The sequence below is a fragment of the Rosa chinensis genome, chromosome 7 (genome assembly GCF_002994745.2).
Source record: "Rosa chinensis cultivar Old Blush chromosome 7, RchiOBHm-V2, whole genome shotgun sequence".
NCBI classification, from domain to species: domain Eukaryota; kingdom Viridiplantae; phylum Streptophyta; class Magnoliopsida; order Rosales; family Rosaceae; genus Rosa; species Rosa chinensis.
In genome coordinates this window covers 45,958,708-45,979,876 of record NC_037094.1, presented here as the reverse complement: position 1 = coordinate 45,979,876, position 21,169 = coordinate 45,958,708, and the positions used below count along the sequence as shown (strand labels likewise).

Here is a 21,169-nt window from a genome sequence, read left to right as displayed (position 1 = left end):
AAAGCGGATAGACTTTTATCTCCTAATTAGTACGTGTTGGTCTTTGTCTCGTGCTATAGTAATGCCGTGTTAGAAGATTATGGAGTAATGTCTCTATCTCCTAGTTATGTTCGTTTCCTTCGCGGGTTCAAAAAGAACACTTCGCCAATAGTCCAATATAGGACACGTTTCGTCAATGATGCACGACAAATTGGACAACTTGGTCTTGGATGTTGACTGTATGATTCACATAATGATTTTCTTAGCTAATTACGACCCGTAATCAAAGAAAAAAATATGTTCTCTCTCTCCAAGTCTTCTCCCCTTGGGTTTTTTCATGGCGGCTGGGATTTTCTTATATGAGATGGACGTCCTGCTTCCTCCTTGGTTGAGGTTCACGGTAAGCGCGGGTTTATCATCGCATTGGGGTTATTGGCGGATCCAGAATCCGAAAATGGAGTGGGCTACATTCATATATAAAAAAAATTTCACTTAATTTATTAAATTTCAAAGTAAAATCAATATCATATATCTGGTATCCCAAATTGCAATCAAAATTATATAGTTATGGCTTGAAAATAAAAAAAAGAATGGAAATAGAGAGTCCTTCATTCTTGAAGATGGAAATATAGTCTGTCGGAGTCAAACGAATGATGAACCCGAGCTTTTTTAGCTAAAGTTCTGATTTCTTCACTAGTTCAGAGAGGAAAGGAGGAAAAGCTGCAGGATTTTTTTCTTTTTTTTTGAACTAGCTATGGGGTTCCCACTTACAGAAATATATCTATTTGGGCCTTATGTTTCATGAGTCTACTATTTCTATATATTTCTTTTGCTTAAATAGCCACTAGGACTTGTAACAGAATCACTGAAGAATATTGAAATTTATATTTGCTTAATTTCTCTTTATTTTCCTTTCCTTCCTTTTGCAACTAATGTCGTTTCACGGTTATGATCCCGGGGATCGTAACAGATAAATAGGAAAAAAAAAGAAAAAAAGAAAAAAAGAAAAGAAAAGGAAGATACAACACTGAATACACTTTGATTGTGTATTCCTGGATTTTTTTTAAATGACAGCTGTATACTGTATCTAATGCATGAATATGAATATGCTTGCTCTGAACTTATGATGAACATGGTTAGTTGGCAGAGTTCCCACTTATATTTTAATTGTTTTAACCTTAACAAGTATGTTACCAAAGTCTAGAAAGAAGTTAATTGGTATAACCGGTGGCAGAGGGAGGAATATATATGTATGGGGGCCAAAAAATTTAACCAAACACCAAAAGACCATTGATGAACCAAAATGGCAAAATACATCCCCTGTATTTGGTTGCAATCAGTGCATATAACTGCCATATAATACACAAATATGATTCGCATTATACAAAAAAGACTTGAGCTATTTCCTAGCACAAAAGACAATCAATATTTCCTAACAAAACAGAAACAATACTGCTCAAGTCATCTATAGTTGTCCACGACGAGGAGCCATCTTTTGGAATCGTTGAATTATAGGCTCATTGTCAATGGCATTGAATATATCTTTCTCAGGGGGTGGTAGCATGTCTGTTTTTCTTTTAAAGAATTTTTCCATGACTCTTTCACACAATTTACAACTACATTAGATGATTAAAGTGTAAGTAAAATTGTTTGAAAACTAAGAAACGATCAATATAGTAAACAAAATCATATGTAATCTAGCAAAAATATTAGTATATGCTTATAGAGTTCCACACTTCGATCCTTCCAGACATGCAAAAAGAAAAGAGATCAAAACAATGGCAATAAAATCTTTCAACACAAAAACAGAGTTACAGAGCAATCAAATTATATTATCAACATCATAACATGAATCCATGATACTGATGATAGAACATCAACTCATCAATTCACATTGTTCTCAACAAGTCTAGCCACAAAGGAGAAGAAAAACAGTAAAAAAGAAACAAACAAATTAATCAACCTGAGTAACAGGCTTTGGTAGTTGAGTTTGATCAACAAAGAGATATTGATATATGGGGTTTGAGAAGCGAAGCCATCGCAGCAACTAGGAAGTCAGCAATAACAGTTGGTACTTGGTTATTGACTTTGAGTGAAGAGTCCTGGCTTTGGTACTTGGTAGTTGAGTTTGAATATATATGCTGAATGGGGTTGCACAAGAAGCTACTTGCTCCCCTTTTTCTTGTTTTTCCCGTCAATTTGTGCCTTTGTGGGAGTTGTGTCACTTGTGTGTTGTGGGCTTGTTGATATCATGATATTTAGACGGTTTGTGGGCTTTGAAGTTTGAAATGTGCCATTATGGGAACACTGAACACATCTGTATTATCATATATGTTGTTTATATATGGCTACTTGATGGGGGCAAAATGTATACTTGGGAGCCAAATGTCAAAATCTCAGTGGGGGCAGTGGCCCCCACTCATCCTGAACTGTCTCCGCCCCTGGGTAGGCCTCATCAAAAAGCCCGCGGATCAAGTGGGCCGATGGAGGCCCGCCGGCCCTGAGGGCTTTTAGCCCGGCCCGGCCCGTCAAAAAACCCGTAAAAACCCGCCTCGGTGGGCCGAGGGCCGGCCCGCCTAAAGCCCGCAAAAACCCGGCCCGGCCCGTAGGCCCGGCCCGCCAAAGGCCCGCTAGGCCCGGCCCGTAAAAGCCCGCTAGGCCCGGCCCGTAAAAGCCCGTAAAATATTTTATTTATATATATATATATATATGTGTAGATATGTGTGTGTGTGTGTTTATAAATATATATATACACACACTCACACATAGATATATATTTGTGTGTGTGTTTATATATATATATATATGTGTGTGTGTGTGTGTGTGTGTTATATATATATATATAGAAAAGATATATATGCATTACCGCATAATAAATATATATATAGATATATATTATATGTGTGTGTGTGTTTACATATATGTATATATATTTATATATGTGTGTGTGTGTGTGTGCTTATATATATATATATAGAGATATATATATATGTGTGTGTGTGTGTGTGTGTGTGTGTGTGTGTTTATATATATATATATAGAGATATATATATATATATGTGTGTGTGTGTGTGTGTGTGTGTGTTTATATATATATATATATGTGTGTGTGTGTGTGTGTGTGTTTATATATATATATATAATATATATATGTGTGTGTGTGTGTGTTTATATATATATGTGTGTGTGTGTGTGTGTGGAAGTTCTTATAATTCTATTATTCTATATAGAATATGTGCATATATATATATATATATATATATATATATATATATATATTCTACATATCGGTTGACCAATTCGATCGGATTCAAAAATATGGTGAAATTGGCTAAATTTTGTACCACACTTATAATTTATTGTAATAAACTCATCCAACGGTCGGTTTTTCCATTTTCTTTGAATTGATATGGGTTGCTCTTTGGAGTATATGATATATAAATATAGGTTTATAAGAGTAACTAAGTTTGACCTAGTTGATCGAATTCGAAACGATAACCAAATTGGCTGGATTTTCTACAACCACCATAAAACATTACAATCTCTCAATCGAGCGGTTGGTTTCTCTGAATTCATTTTCCACTTCATGATTGCTTTAGAATGAACCTAAACAATTTAAATACAATGAATATGTCATACAACTTTAGGAGGAAAATTGGTATAGACCAATGTGTTTGTAATTAAAATCAATTTTTTTTATCTTATGTCCACGCACATCCATTGATGGAATATATACAAACGTGATGTGAAAAAATAAGCACGTTTCGAGGTTGTCACGGCATCGGTCAACCAATAAAACATATAAGTGTCTACGGTTGACTAATCCGATCGGATTCGAAAATATGGTGAAATTGGCTAAATTTTTTACCACACTCATAATTTATTGTAATAAACTCATCCAACGGTCGGTTTTTCTATTTTCTTTGAATTGATATGGGTTGCTCTTTGGAGTATATGATATATAAATATAGGTTTATAAGAGTAACTAAGTTTGACCTAGTTGATCGAATTCGAAACGATAACCAAATTGGCTGGATTTTCTACAACCACCATAAAACATTACAATCTCTCAATCGAGCGGTTGGTTTCTCTGAATTCATTTTCCACTTCATGATTGCTTTAGAATGAACCTAAACAATTTAAATACAATGAATGTCATACAACTTTAGGAGGAAAATTGGTATAGACCAATGTGTTTGTAATTAAAATTAATTTTTTTTATCTTATGTCCACACACATCCATTGATGGAATATATACAAACGTGATGTGAAAAAATAAGCACGTTTCGAGGTTGTCACGGCATCGGTCAACCAATAAAACATATAAGTGTTTACGGTTGACTAATCCGATCGGATTCGAAAATATGGTGAAATTGGCTAAATTTTTTACCACACTCATAATTTATTGTAATAAACTCATCCAACGGTCGGTTTTTCCATTTTCTTTGAATTGATATGGGTTGCTCTTTGGAGTATATGATATATAAATATAGGTTTATAAGAGTAACTAAGTTTGACCTAGTTGATCGAATTCGAAACGACAACCAAATTGGCTGGATTTTCTACAACCACCATAAAACATTACAATCTCTCAATCGAGCGGTTGGTTTCTCTGAATTCATTTTCCACTTCATGATTGCTTTAGAATGAACCTAAACAATTTAAATACAATGAATATGTCATACAACTTTAGGAGGAAAATTGATATAGACCAATGTGTTTGTAATTAAAATTAATTTTTTTTATCTTATGTCCACGCACATCCATTGATGGAATATATACAAATGTGATGTGAAAAAATAAGCACGTTTCGAGGTTGTCACGGCATCGGTCAACCAATAAAACATATAAGTGTCTACGGTTGACTAATCCGATCGGATTCGAAAATATGGTGAAATTGGCTAAATTTTTTACCACACTCATAATTTATTGTAATAAACTCATCCAACGGTCGGTTTTTTTATTTTCTTTGAATTGATAGGGGTTGCTCTTTGGAGTGTATGATATATAAATATAGATTTATAAAAAATTAGTGTCTTTAAAAATTTATTTATCAATAAATTTGTATTTATAAATAAATATAGATTTTTTTGGGTACAATATAGTTATATAGATATGTTATCTTTGGTTGTATTTGATCATTATCCATTGAATTTCCAAAGCTTGATTAAAAAAAAAAATACTTGTGTCTTTAAATATTTATTTATAAATAAAGCCCGCAAGGCCCGGCCCAAAAAAGCCCGCAAGGCCAAGCCCGGCCCGGCCCGAAAAAGCCCGCAAGGCCCGCTTTATATGGACGGGCTTGGATCCTTTGATTTTTAATAAAGCCCGGCCCGGCTCGGCCCGCAATTATTTAAAAATATAGCAAGGCCCGGCCCGGCCCGGCCCAACCCGTTGACGACCCCTACCCCTGGGTATAACTAGCTATGGGGTTCCCACTTACAGAAATATATCCATATACCAAGCAATATTTACCCCCAAATTTGGATTGGACTACAGCCCAGGGAGCCTTTCATGTAGATACGCGCCTGATTGGGGTTTTTTCGGCCTCCTCCTTGTTTACAGAAAGACTTGGAAATTTCATTCCAACTCCATCGACTATTTTAACATTTTTCTTGGTCTTAGACAATTCATTGCAGCAATCATAGCAGCTACAAGGGGAAGAGAAGGCTTCTACCTTCAGACCCACTTTATATCAAGAACAATCTCTTCCATTAGTTTCTATAGATTTCTCTTCCAAATATTACAGTGAATTGAATTAGATCTTAAAAATTGCACATGAGCACCACCCTTGTTGTTCATTATCCATGAATGGAGAATATGTAAAGGGAAGTAGGGAGGCTAAGGTAAAGGGTACGTATGGATGATTCCTCGACACTTTATAGTAAACCCCATAGCTAGTTATACCAACTTCTTTCTGGACTTTGGTAACATACTTGTCAGGTTAAAACAATTAAAATATAAGTGGGAACTCTACCAACTAACCATGTTCATCATAAGTTCAGAGCAAGGATATTCGTATTCAAGCATTAGATACAGTATACAACTGTCATTCAAAAAATCCAGGAATACACAATCAGAGTGTATTCAGTGTTGTATCTTCCTTTTCTTTTCTTTTTTTTCTTTTTTTTTCCCTATTTATCTGTTACGATCCCCGGGATCATAACCGTGAAACGACATTAGTTGCAAAAGGAAGGAAAGGAAAATAAAGAGAAATTAAGCAAATGTAAATTTCAATATTCTTCAGTGATTCTGTTACAAGTCCTAGTGGCTATTTAAGCAAATGAAATATCTAGAAATAGTAGACTCATGAAACATAAGGCCCAAATAGACCCATACAAGAATGATAGCCCATATAAAGATAGAATCATAACATTTCCACCCGCTCAAAGAAAAGGCTTGACCTCAAGCTTGAAATGTCATCCAAAATTAGTCCCTGTGAAAAGCATGGAGTGAAGTTCCAAGAGCATAAGCAACTATGCTGACCAGCTGGAGAGTCATCGTATTGTCAAAAGCAGCACCCAAATTGTTATACAGGAAGCAATCATAATTGGAGATAGTAGAGACAAATACAGAGTAGAAGACGATCAATGTGATACCCCAATGAAGAAAGTAAGGGAACAAGTCATCTTTCTCTTCAAGGTTGGTCATTTGTGTGGCTCTGAGCAAAGTTGAACTTCCAGCATGAGTCTTGACCTTTGATAGCCAATTGATTACCATGGTTTTTGATTCACCATTATTTAACAAACAGAGTATAAGATGAAGAGCAACAAAGCCATTGTCACCAAGATCATGGGATAAGACGTCAAGATTATCAACTGAATAAGTAGAGAAATTAAGGACCTGCAAAATGACATTGATAAACAAAACCTGTTCATTTCCTTCTGAAACCATTGGAGTAATTGCAGGTGCAGTACATTTTCCGTTGGTCTCTTCACTCTCTTGCACCAATCTTTTCATCTTCCCATGACCATAATTACTCAATAGTGTACATGCATTGGCTTGATTGAGTTCATGGAAAATTCAGTAGCCTTGTCATGTAGCATGTGGCTTTGATAGGTAGCTCCCGAAGCAATGATGTCCTTAGGATCCATTTGGTTCAAAATCTTGCAAAGCATGTTCTTGCACAGTACGTTTATGAACTTCATTTTTGCAAACAACAACTCAAATCCAAGTGTTGGACTCTAAGAATTTAGTGCAAAATCATGGAATCCAATATTTGTATACAACTCCATCATAGCTTTACCATTTGCAGTTGAACTACAACCCCATGCGGAAAGAGCCCCCTCAAAATTTTGTACCATGTACTCATCAATTTTAGGCTGCTCTATTGTGCTTTGGCAAATCACGGTGAAGGTAGAATGCATGATCCCATCTTCCATAATCATAAGATCCTTCTCCGATATATAATCCAATCGACAATATCTTGACCAAACTACAACATGAGGAATATCACAGTTGAACAGTGAAAGAACCAATAATGTAGAGTAGACCATGTGAAAATCCTCATTGACGTTTTGCAAGACTATCGTAAGACCATGGCCAAAAGCAACTTGGAAATATGCCCATGTGTAAGTGGTTCCCGGTAAAATCACCTTTGTGTGTAGCCAACACATATTATAATGATCCATGTGTGAATATGAGATGGTAACGTGCAACTCTTCACCCAAATGACAAACAAGTCTTTTATCAATTGCTTTATTAATTGTTCCAGTGGGAACAATGTGACATTCATTAACAAACATGAGCTCTCTTATCAAGAATGCACCACCAAATAACAATTTAGCCTTTCTCCCAGTTAAACCATGCAAGTTAAGTACCCAAACTTTTAAACTTAACAATGCTGTAGCAATAGTAGTCAGTAAAACAACTGGATGATTAGAAGAATACCTCAACCAAGCTTTTACAACATGCTTGAAAGATTCAAGTATTGACAATGGGAATGGCACAAGTGACTCAACCCAGGTTTGACTCAACAAATTAGCTTTCAATCCAGAAATTAGAATCGTTACCTAAGAGAAGAGGTCACCATCAACCAATACCATATTTTCAATTCCACTATGATATGAAGGTCCATCAGAAGCATGACTTTCATCCCCTAACATGTTCAACAAGTTCTGAAACAGTATGCAACCTGATTCTGTTTTAAAGTCTGCCATGGAATCCTTAACTGTTTCTGTCCGCCTGATACAATCAAATCTACAATTGGTGTGTTTCTGTAGAGCTATAATGATGGAAACATTTCTGAAGTCATCATCTCTAATTTCACTTCCTTGAGTAGCATCTTTTATTACCGAATTCAAAATAGATTGAACTTCTTTTTGTAAAATAGAAAAATTGGCATGAGCAACTTTTGCTCGTTCTTGATTGAACTTCTGGGGATCCAGATCTTTAGCCTCTTGCACATCAAGTAACAAAAATTGCAGAACTGGTGATGGGATATCTAGATCAAGCTTGTGTTGAAAATACTGAAAATAGCTAAGCAGCAATGCATATTGCCGTCTCCTTAAAGCATCTGATGAGTCTTGTCTAAGAATTGCCAATATGAGCTTAAAGAAGATTGAGTGACAAGCTGCTTTTGGTAATTGCTTTGCCATGATCATATCAAGACATAACTGATTATCATAACTAAAGCCACCAGGGAATAAAAATATTTCATCTTGTAACTTTCCCATGCATGTCAAAGCAACCTCTTCAAGCAAGTTCACAACACCTTGAGATGAAATGTGATGTCGAAGCTCAACCAATTCATGCTCCATTTTCTTAACGTTAACCACACATATATCTCCATTCTTGCTTCCCAGAGCAAGATACTTTCCATCCTTGCTGATAAACATAACAACAGCAGGTTTTTCAGATAGCCATTTATCTCCAATTTTCTCCAACATATCAGCAAAAAACAAACTTATTTTCTCCAACTTATCAGCAAGAAACAAACTCACTTTCTCCAATTTGTTTTCAAGAGATAAACAAAGAAAATTACCATTCAACCAGGCGTTCAGAGTACCAGCAAGTGTAGGAATGTCCTTTTTACAATCACAGAGTAATAAGCAACCACTACGCCAATATTTGCATCAGACGACATACATCAGACAATTGCGCACATTTTTTATGTCATCTGAAAAATTCAGACGACAGCAAGAATTATTCTATTGTCTATGATTCAATCATACAACAGTTATTGTATAACAGGTGTGATGTTGTCTGCATTTTTTAAAGAGACAACAGATTTTCAGATTGCTGTTGTCTAAATAGCTAATTTCAAACAACATAATAAATGTTGATGTTGTTTCATTGTTATTCAGACAATGGTTGAAATTTGATGTCGTCTGAATAAATCTAGTCAGACAATACTTTTTACATTGCTATTGTGCAATTTATTATCAGACAATCACTATATTTTGATGTTGTCTAGTATTTTCAGTTCAGACAACATCTTTTGTTGTCTGTTGTGTGACATTGTTACATACAACTAGTCTTTAGTTTATGTTGTCTGTTTTTATGGTTCAAATTTATTCAATCCTAGTTGACTTATATGTGTTTGGAAACTTATATTCCTACACTTAACCAAAACTCAATTTTTCAACTCGATCCCTCCATTGACCAACAAGAATTTCATTTTGCTCGCACATTTTTTGGCCAAAACTTAAACTTCCCCCTTTTCACGCTCTCTTACTAAGTCAATTCGACTGTCATTCTCTTAAAACCCAGTCATCTGACCTCTAACCTCTTTTAGTTCTCACTTCTACCGTAGCTCTCTCTCTCTCTCTCTCTCTCTCTCTCTCACTCTCTACCGATGCCTTTTAGGCATTATCTGTGGCAGGGCTTTGACATCATTTTCAGATCTGTGGCACGCCTCTTCTAAATCCTTATATGCTTCACACCTTTTCTATTAGAGTTGGATCTAGAAATGTTTTGGGTTTCTTATTTTTTTTATAATTTTTTTTTCAGATCTATGTCATAAAAAATTGAAAAGGAGTTGAGGTATACAAGAGGCAATCTGAAGTCTGAACTTGAGTTGTTTTTAACAAGACTACAGAAAAATGGAGCGGCAGAAGAAGAAGGAGCAAAAACAAGAACTGCAAATGGGGATTGGCTTGGAGACCTTGCCCAGCTGCGTATTGATCACCGCTATCCTCCCCAAGCTGGAACTAGAGACTCTATATATGCTCTTTCAGACTACTATCTTCCTAATGATGAAGCATTCTGTGTACAATTATGGGCATAAAAGTTTTTGCTGTTCTTTGGCATATATGCATAGCACTATACTCATAATACCTACTTCACACCTGGGTATAATCGTGTCTGTGTGTGTGTATATATATAATTATACCACTGCACTATATATATATATATATATAGACCCGATCAAGGGCGGACGTCCGCACTGTCTCTAAAGTGCTGACGTCGACGCAGCAGGGGCTTCCAGGCAGCGACGGCGGCTCGGGGCTTGCAAGAGGGAGGCCGGAGGCGTTCCGGACAGTTCTGGGCACCGTTCGAGGTTGGGCTTGCCGATTTCTGGGCAGTCACCTCACCTGCAACTGCAGGTTCTGTGTGCAGCACCACAAAACCCGTCGCCGGCGACTCCACCTGACCGCAGACCCCTCCGCACGATCCCTGGCCTCCCTCCGGCAAGCCGCGCCTCGCCGTCGCAGCTCCATCGAGGCTGGAGCAGCGACGTCCGCACTTTTTCTGGGTTGCGGACGTCCGCTCTCGAACGGCTCCGTGTATATATATATATATGGTAAAAGTTCAATTTAGTACCCTGTGGTTTGGGTCTAATATCATGTTAGTCCCTGCGGTTTCAATTTGATCAGCAACACTCCTGCACTCTCAATTTCAATTAACTGTGTCCAAATTTTACTGTTCCGTCAATATTAGCCGTTAACTAGGCCCACTTAAAGGGCTAAATTTGTCATTTCACACAATTTCCTACAAAAAAAAAAAAAAAAATTTTCCTCCGATTAAACTACCCCTCTCTCTCCTCCTCTCCCCCATTCCTCCATCTCCACCCACCTCCTCTACCTAAACAGTCTCATCATATCCCTTATTTTTCGATCAATCTCAGCAACATTTAACACTTAACAGACATCTGATCAAAATAGTAGCTGCTCTCTCTATCTCAATGAATATGAGAAATCATTGATAAAAAAAAATGAATATGAGAAATCTACCAATAAATGACTAAAAAGCATTCTACAATGGAGCCCAGAAAGTGATCGGATACCAAAAATGGGGAAAGAAAGAAACACCTAACCAAAGAATTTGAATCCAAATTCTGAATGATTGGCTGTGAAGCAAATATAACTCGCAGTTTATAGGATGAATAGGAAAATTCAAACCAGTAATTGGATAACATAAAGAACACCAAAACCAAAATTGAAACTCAAGTAAGTATGGCTAATCATACCAAATTAAATTGGTCAATTGTTCCCAAAACTCAAAGCTCCATTGATCCCCAAATCGTACTAACAATCCAATTCCAATTTTACCTCATACCGGATTCAGCTTCAAATCCAATTTTAACTCATACCCAACTCTTAATTCTTCTCTAAACTGGCTACACATTGATCCTTTTTCAATCGGGGTTTCAAATTCAAAGCACCCAATACACATTAGCTCACAATCCTCAAAACCCAATTCAGATCAGCAACATGTTGTGCTTGTCTTCATCAGGATTAGAGGAGGACGATGAAAGTATTGACTCTTACAGAAAAGGAGAGTACTGCATCGGAATTTTGAGAAGGAGAAGAAATCAGAAGAGGGTTGGGCCGGAATCTATGGCGGCACCGATGGGGCGGACCAGATTGGAGAGGGAGAGGGACTTGGCGGCGATCTTGTCGGGGAAGCAGTCCATGGGGTCGGAGTCATTGGCGTCGAAGAGAGTGGAATCGAAGATGGGTTGGGATCACTACTAGAATTATGCCATTAGACATCACCACTATTAAATCGGTCGGAATTGCACGCGATGTAAAAAATGCATGCTAACATCAGTTTGTAAAAAATCGATTTCTATTGTGATTATAAACATCGGTCGTTAAATTAACTGATGTGTAAAGTCTTGTTCAAAAATTTTGAAAAAACGCGGAGGGACTAACTTAAAACATTTGAGAGGCGCGGGGACTAAATTTTCATTCCCCCCAACACTTTGTATTTTCAGAAGCCAACCCTAGCTAAAGCAGCCTCTCCCACTTTCACTTCGCGCAGTTCCTTCACCTTACCCGACCTCGTTCTCCCCAACCTGGTTCTACGACCGGAGCTCGTTCTCCGACCCGACCTCGTCCTCCCCGACGTCATTCTACGACCTGAGCTCGTTCTCCGACCCGATCTCGTCCTTCAACGACCCGAGCCACCTTCAGCTCCTTCACCGACCCAGAACTGCCTCGATCGACCACGACCACGATCTCCTTCAGCGAGCTCCTCCGACCTCTTTGTATGACCTGAGCTCGTTCTCCGACCCGACCTCGTCCTTCAACGATCCGAGCCACCTTCAGCTCCTTCATCGACCCAGAACAGCCTCGATCGACCACGACCACGAACTCCTTCAGCGAGCTCATTCAATGACCTGACCACGAACTCATTCTCCCACCTGAGCTCGTCATTGTCCGACTTGAGCCGGCTTGAGGTAGTTCTCCGATCGCCACCATCGTAGGTCCGCTCTCTCTCTTCTCTTCACCACCAGTGCTGGTTTTCTGGCCGGTTTTGATCTAAAGTTTGGGTCTTTTTTGTTTAATTCTTATGCATTTCAGTTGGGTTTGTTTTTGAATGGCTTAAAGCTCTAAATGCTTTGAATGTTTTTGTTTTTGATCTTTTGAGTTGTTCATGTCGATTATATTTTATTTTTGAAACTTTTAGTTCTTAGTTTGGTCTCATGAATTTGGGTTTTGCTGTTGAAACTATGGTGCTTAGATTCATTAATTTGGTCTCATGAATTTGGGTTCTGTTGGAACTATGGTTCTTAGATTAATCTCAGTTAATCAGTTTAATAGAGGTCTGCTTTTGCCAGATCGACATCATGAAATGTCTTTGATTGTTCAAGTTTTGCGGTTTCTTTGTATTTGTTTCATTATCCAAGCTACTGTCCTTATCTGTGTTGTATATTCTGCTAGCTGACTTGAGATGTAAATGGTTTATAAGGTTTGATTAACTTTGTTTTCGTCCTTTGTTTTTGTTGTTAGTGGGGAGTTTGAAGGCTAGGACCTATTAATTTGGAATCAAAAAAGTAAAATCAAAATGCCGTGAAACAGGAACTGTGTTGTTTGGTGGTGTTGCTCCGCGCCATACTGTAATTGTATTCACTCGGTGAGACTACACCTTCTCTGTTGTATAGTATGTTTAATGAGTTGGCCATGCCTTTGTCAATTCAGATTATAAGGTGTAGAAATTGATGTAAATATTGAAACTGGGATACCCATTTAGCTCCTGCATCTCATTTTCCATTTATATGCTCTGCAATATTGTTAACAGCACTGTAACTATATTTTTTTTCTCTTGGTGTTTATGAAAACTCGGATGCTTTCTCTTCTCTGCTAACGGAGAGTTCGCGTCTTGGGTCAATTCTCAACCTCTTTTTGCACGAGTTAGTATGGGAATTTGAGTTAGTTTGGATGTTGATTTTGAATTTTTGACAGAATATTATATGCAATTTTCATTTGGGATTTCTGTGTTTGTATAAAGATAGTGTCTTTGTACTTTTATTGGGTGATTAAAGTTCATATGATAAAGTGCATATATGTAAAAAAGTCTGTAAATTTACTTGTATGAAGCTCTGAATTATGATTATATGGTTGTTTGATGTATAAAAATTCAGTTGCTTGTGAAATATGGAATGAGAAATGATGGTGTTGTGCTCATTTGTTGTACATAGGTGGGTTTGCTTTGAAGAGAGAAATTGCAGGACAGTGATTGGAAGAAGAATTCAGTGTTCAGCACAAGCACCACCTCCAGCTTGGCTAGGAAGTGCTTTTCCGGAGCCGGGCCAGAGGACTTGAGATGGTCCAAAAGCCTAGTTCTGTTGTTGGATCTACTGGTTCCATTGGAACCCAGGTATGGCAGAGATCCCTTTCTTTCATTTAATATTTGTTTTGGGATTAAAGATAAAAATGTAAGTGGACAGATTATGGAAATTGCATTAGTTGGTTAAAATCACAATTTCCTGTTTCTACAGACATTGGACATTGTTGCAGAGAACCCGAAAAAATTCAGAGTTGTGGCCCTAGTAGCTGGCTCAAATGTGTATCTTCTTGTTGATCAGGTAATCCATCAGATGGATAAAATTTCATAGAATTGTTCATATTGTCATCTGATCAGGTAATCCATCAGATGGAAATTTTGTTACTTTGGCATATTGTTCATATGTCATACATACTTTTCCTCTTTCACATAGTTATATGTATCAGGAAAAGCCTTCTCCCGTCTTTGTTATGGGAATTTGAATCTTTTGTCGTGAGACTGAAGTATAAAGTTTTATTTAAAGTTTCTTCTTACTAATTAGATGTTGCTTCATCTTGTGCAGTGAGGGATTCAAAGAATAAAGCTGGTCAAGGAGGCCGTGGGGGTGGAAGTGGATATGGATATGGGCGAGGCCGTGGCGGTGGTAGATACAATTGTGATTCAGCCAATAATGAAAACAACAGTGGGTACAATCGTGAATCAGCCCCTGCTGGTCAGGGTGCTTTTAAGGATGCACCTCCTAAACGGCGTTTCTCTGGTGGGGATGGTGATGGAAGGCCATTTGAAAGGCGTGGCTATGTAACTTACTTTATAATGAATCCTACAAGGCTTGCATTCATTCGCTCAACACTGTGCCGTCATTTCAGGTGAAGCTCAATTATTTTATGACTGTAGTTATGAGTTTAGTGAATAATGAAAATCGGTAGCTGCTAAGTAATGAAGAAGTAGGTGTCCTTGCTTTCTGGTACTGTTTACTAAAATGAAACGGTTATAAAGAATCACACCTGAAAACATGTATTAGGACTTAATAGGAAAATAGTGCTTCCATGTTTCTTATTTTGTGTTTTTGATTTTCAGGAGGGACCCATTATCTGCTAGGCCCTTTGAAGGGCTCAAATTTATTGATGTTGGCTGTGGAGGTGGAATTCTTTCTGAGGTATGTTATTTCAGATGAGTAATTTAGGCATTCGGCAATGGGGGTTAAATTTAATCCAAAAAATACTTACTACTAGTGTTGGTTTGGCTGAATATCCTTTGATACTTGTCGATTGCAGAGACAGTATCCATCACATTGACATTTCTATTGCCCTACAAGAGCATGTAATGTTGTCAACTCAGCTGCTTTACTATAAGTTATGTGTAACTGAAATGATAGCTGAAAAATGTATTTGGTAAATGGGTTGACTTTAATCTTTAAACTCTTTCAGCCTTTAGCTCGGATGAGAGCTGCTGTAACAGGAGTTGATGCTGTTAAGAAAAATATCAAGATAGCTCGCTTTCACTCAGTATGGTCATTCTCTTAAACCATAACTATATATATTATATGTGTCCGAGTAATTCTTTTGTTCAAATGGGCTTTTCATATACATCAGGATACTTCTAAAGTTCTAAACATTAATAATTCATGCAGGACTTGGATCCAGTGACCTCAAAACTTGAATGTCAATGCACTACAGCTGGTACATGCTTTCCTTCCCTCTCATTTTTGGAACTTACTTTATATCAGTTTTAAAAAGTACTCCATTTTGTAGTTATGTTTTGGGATCGAATCATTTTTTGGTCTGCTCTATGGGCATCAGTCACTCTAGAGTTTAGACATTACTTCTTATTAGCCCTATCATAAGATTGGAAAGCTGCTATTACTTTGACTAATGTTGTTATCTTGAAGTGTTTTTTTTTCTTGCTACTGTTGAGTGTTTCTAGGCTTAATGGAGGACTTCTTGTCCTCTATTATTGTTTGGCTCCCATGAGATATAATTTACTGATCTGACATGGAGAGTAATTTTCTAGCTGCTAGTCCCCAAATTGCCAGAAGTAGTACTTCTTTCTTTTGGCCCTCTACAATTATATTTGTTCAACAGACAAGCTTATATTTTGTTATGTGCAATTTTACTGTATCTGGTTTCATGAATGAAGACTAATGAATAGGAAAATCCGTACAGTGCGGTTAAAAGTTACAATGCTGAAAAGGGGAGGGCTAACAAAGTGCCTAAATTTAGACTACTCTCGGTAAGCATTGTATATGTGGTTGATTGAGTTATAATATTTGATTTAGAGTGATAAAGTAATTCAAATTTAATTAATAACGTGAATAAATAGGGCGTACCTAAACAACCGGGCGGAATTGAGTGTGGCTACTATGTTATGCGGTACATGAAGGATATTATTAATGATGACACACTTTCCTTTTCGACCAAGGTATACGTATTAGGAATTAACATAAACTTTGGTTTAAATATTAGCGCATTTCATTATGACTTACATTGATATATGTTTGTAGTGGGCGGTAAAGACTCGGAAAGGATATACCCAACAACAACTTGACGAGGTGCGCATGGAGGTGGCCGACTACTTGCAGACCTTGTTGTAGATTCTGACTAGGATAGGGATTTTGAGTAAGGCTAGATTGCTATTTTGGTTCACTTTGACTACTTACAGACCTTGTTGTAGATTCTGACTAGGATGAGGATTTTGAGTCAGGCTACATAGCTTTTGGTTCACTTTTTTTGTAGTAGATGAAGTGAATGCAGCAATTATGAACAAAATTGCTGTATATAGGGCATTGTTAGGCTAGCCTTGTAGTAGGTTAATTGGGGTTTTGTTTTGCCTATTTTGTGAACTGTCAATGATGATGATTTTGGACAAAATACCCCAATATATATTGAAATCACTTTGGTCAACTGTGGATATTGCAATATTGTATAGCAGCAGCTATATATTTTGTGGACATCAATCCTCTTATTTCAAACTGATGTCTATGTATAAAGTTTAAATTAGTTATAGCTATAAGAACTGATGTCCAGTAAGAGAGATACATCAGTTCCAAAATCAAAAGCGATGTCCCATTAACCACAGGAAATTGAATTATTATGTTGGAATCGATGTGCCATAAGCTACTGCACATCGTCTTTTAGAAAAAGATCGATGTCCAATATAAGTATTGCCATCGATGAGGACAAGAAAACCGATGTTATGAAAATATATGGACATCGTTTTTTATAGTGATTCGATATATTACATAACATTAGACATCGTTCTTTTACTGGAACCGATGTAGTATAAGATGATTAACATCGTTTTTTCCCTAGAATCTGATGTTAATGTAAGTAAATAAATCGGTTCATATAATATTCAACTGTGTATATTGAATTAGGAATGGTAGGATATGAGCCAAATTACACGTCTAAATCATGAACAACAAGAAACGTTCATGGTGACTGATGTGTGAAGCAATATCAGTCATCATTTTTAAGTAAATAACGATGTTAAAATGTATAGTTGGGCTGTAGGATCTATATTTCTATAAGCATTAAAGGCAAAAATATGAAGGTTTAACAATATATAAACATACAAATTTGTCTGAATTTAAACGTATTTACATCGATTTATAATGAAGAACCGATGTATATAATTATACCAGACATCGGCTAAAAACCGATGTCTGCATTTTCCGGATCTTTCTCATCAGGCACTAAGACATCGGTCAGAATTCTTTTTCTCATCGGTTTTTGGCCGATGTCTGAGGCCATAATTCTAGTAGTGGATTGGGTATTGGTGGGGTTTTCGAGGTAGCGGAGGTCTTTGAGCTCTGTGACTATTCGGGTTATGGTTTCTTCCATAGCTGATTTGGGTTTGAGGTCGTTGTGAGACTGTTTAGGTAGAGGGGGTGGGTGGAGATGGAGGAATGGGGGAGAGGAGGAGAGAGAGGGGTGGTTTAATCGGAGGAAAAAAAATTTATGTTTGTTTGTTTTTTTTGTAGGAAAATTGTGTGAAATGACAAATTTAACCCTTTAACTGGGCCCAGTTAACGGCTAATATTGACCGAACAGTAAAATTTGGACACAGTTGATTGAAATTGAGAGTGCAGGGGTGTTGCTGATCAAATTGAAACCGCAGGGACTAACATGATGTTAGACCCAAACCACAGGGTACTAAACTGAAATTTTCCCTATATATATATATATTTATAGGTCTTGGGTTTGGTTTATTGATTTCACAAATGAGTATATGGATTATATAGGGTGGAATAATGCTGGGCTTTGTTTATAATATGATTTTGATGTTTTGGCTGGGATTTGGGTATTCCAAAGCTTGTGAACGTCTGATACTACAACTTGAAATTTAGAAAGCTAGACTATCTTCAATTCATATAATCTGGGGTTTTCATGAATGCTCATCATCCTTTCTTGTTTTCCCTTAATATAGTCTGCGGTTTACTTATTAGCTAACAGCATAGCACTACTTGCTGTTATTAAGAACTTAGTTGATAATATGCTGAACAAGTCTTTTCATAATATCTTAAAATGTTTGCCTTTGTCCAGGCATATATATGCTTGCATTTGCTTGTTTTCTAGAACATGTTTAGTTTCATGTGCTACTTTTTTCATGCACTTGCACCTAATGTTCTGTTGTCATTTGAGGCTTTGAGCTTAGTTAGGCTTAATTATGAGTCTGGCAGATTTCATTTAGTTTGCCTACGATAGTTGTTTTGATTATATTTGCTAGTTTTTGCTTTTGATAAAATTGGTTAAAATCCCCATGTTCTATTATTCAGAGGCAAAAGCCTTTGCTGACTGTTGATAGGACCAAAAATGTGTGACGATATTATTGATTATGTGCCTCATTTTAGCCTTATTTTTCCCTTAGTTTAGTGTTTTGAGTCATTATGTCATTTTGAGAGTCTTGTTGAGTGTTTGGAGTGAAATAGGCGGAAAAAGTAAAATTCATGAAAAATCCTAGCTGGATCAGGATTCCTAACTGTCAACTGTTTTTGCAGTCTTTACATTTTAATTCCCTTTATTTTCTCTAGAAAATTCTGATATTCTCCTGCTTGTTGTAGGAAACGTTGCCTGGTGGAACTCTTGGAAACAGCAATGATGGAGTCATAAAATGAAGCATTAAGATATTTGACCAAGTAATGAAGAAGGGAAATAAAGGAGAAAAGACGTTTCAGCTGGAAAATAAATTAGAGAAAGAAGTTTTCAGTTGAGGAAAAAAAAGAGAAAGATGTTTCAGCTGGAAAATAAAAGAGAAAGACGTTTCAGCTTGGAAATTAAAAGAATTGCCCCATTATGAGAGGAGTTAAGGCCATAAAGGAGACGTTTCAGTTGGGAAAGCCAACCAATGCTCCCCTATAAATAGGCAACGTCCATAACATAATTTGCATCACTTCCTGGCCAAAAACCATTCCAAGACTGCCCAATTCACTCCTTAAACTTCCATCACCTACAAGACCGTGACACCATCCATCCATCAATCTACAAAGCTCTAAGGCGCTGAGTCAAGGACGCTCCACCACCATAGTAGAGACAAGTTCATCACCTTGTTGCTAAGCCGCTGAGGAAAGCTTCAAAGTGTAACTATGACTCTACTTATAATTTTTGTTTCGGTTTTGTGTGTTTCAATTTGCGAGTTGTGTAATTGGAGACATGAAATTTTCAGAATATTTTTATTAATATTTTTGAGATTTTCAGTTTATTATTGAGTTAATTTTGAGAATTCTTTTATGATGCATGTTACAATCTTGTGCCCTTTTACGTGTTTTGGTAATTTTCAGAGTTAGGTTCATAAGTTTGCATGCTAGAATAACGGTGAGAGTTTTTGTGTGTTTGCTTAATTTGCCAAGAGTAATTGTTATTTGTTAAGACGCTGAGTTAAACAAGTAGCAATTTGTTCTAAAAAGTGGTAAAAATCATGCTTTAATGATTAAATGATTCTGGAAATTACGTGTTAAATTCTATGTGTAATGGTTAATTTGCACGTGTGAGTTGATTCGAGGGTTAGATAATACTACTAGTTAAGAGAATTACGCTGAGTGTTTTCGAAAATTAGTAGTATTAGGCTTGGTAAGGACTTTTCTGATCCAAACCTACATTAGAACGAATCAGATAAATGGATTGATCCGCTGAGGCTTTTCATTTTGGCTCTTATCTAGGCATTTAAGGTGGGCACATTTTTATAGCATGTTGAAATGGATTTTCTGTTTTTACACTTAGTAATTTCCAAGTGGTATTGGTCTAGGTTAGGGAAGTCGATCATTGTATATAGGTTTATTTGTTTTGTTTTTATTTTAAGTAGATTAGGAACCAAAATTCAAAACCCCCCATTTTATTCTTTTATTTGTTAATTGACCTTTTTGTGTAGGTGTACCCTACAATCCCCGGACTGAACGATCCTTGCTTATCCTATACTGACAACTACATTTTGCAGGGTTAAATTGTGAGGCTATTTCAGCCGAATCAATTTTTGGCGCCGTTGCCGGGGATTGTTAAAATCTCCAACGCTTAAAGTGTCATCAATTTTGTTGTTTATATAGAATGCATGCTAATTTTTTTACTACACTTGTGGAATGGTGACAAATTGCAATTTCGGTTAGGCCAAGCTTTAATTGTGATTTAGTTTAAGTTTTATGAGTGTTACGAAATTAAGCATGTCTTTTATCATTGTTGTACAATTTGTAGAAGTTTATTTTTTTAACCATATTGTAAATTGTATGTGTTTCACTTAGATTAATATACTTAGGTTATGAATTTAGCTAAATACTTAATTGTTGTAAGTGTGTAAAATCGTATGAGTAGACAAGGGCCCTTTTGTTAATATTGGCCTAAACCCTTCATTAGTACCTTGCTAAGGTCTCTTGGGGTTGAGGGCGGCCTTTATTAGCACTTGGAGAACGGTCTAACACATAAGTTAATTTCCCAGCTGAGTAAGGGGCGCATATGGATGGTGTCTTAGGTTGAGACCCTGAGTGATGGGTTCAATTGGATCTCAAAGATACTATAGAATGTGCCTAAACCACTATGTGGGAGTAGCCGATAGGGGCCTAAACCTCAATGAGGGAGTAGCCTCCGTAGTAACACCAAAATGAGTCCTCCCTCTCACTTACCTCTTAATCTGGCCATTCAGCCTTCTGAAACAAAGGAAAGAGACTTATGTCTAGGCGACTATCCCTATATCGTATCTCACCGATAGTAGTGGTTTCTATTGGGCTCGACTTACAACTTGGAATCAATTGAGA

At 37.0% G+C, this 21,169-nt stretch overlaps 2 long non-coding RNA genes across 4 annotated transcripts; both read left to right on the top strand.

Annotated features, from left to right (window-relative positions):
• Positions 1 to 11,892: 11,892 nt before the first annotated feature.
• Positions 11,893 to 16,147, top strand: LOC121050572. 3 transcript variants are annotated; one of them, XR_005803525.1, is made up of 10 exons: positions 11,893 to 12,631; positions 13,158 to 13,281; positions 13,847 to 14,025; positions 14,147 to 14,289; positions 14,495 to 14,798; positions 15,010 to 15,088; positions 15,207 to 15,252; positions 15,360 to 15,437; positions 15,563 to 15,611; positions 16,095 to 16,147. It is a non-coding gene; the product is annotated as an uncharacterized LOC121050572 (long non-coding RNA). The 3 variants fall into 3 exon arrangements; XR_005803527.1 differs by having other exon boundaries at positions 15,360 to 15,442; positions 16,095 to 16,142; XR_005803526.1 differs by lacking the exons at positions 11,893 to 12,631; positions 13,158 to 13,281 and adding an exon at positions 13,330 to 13,531.
• A 103-nt stretch (positions 16,148 to 16,250) lies between these two features.
• On the top strand, positions 16,251 to 16,832 carry LOC121050573. The gene is made up of 2 exons (XR_005803528.1): positions 16,251 to 16,350; positions 16,433 to 16,832. It is a non-coding gene; the product is annotated as an uncharacterized LOC121050573 (long non-coding RNA).
• Positions 16,833 to 21,169: the final 4,337 nt, after the last annotated feature.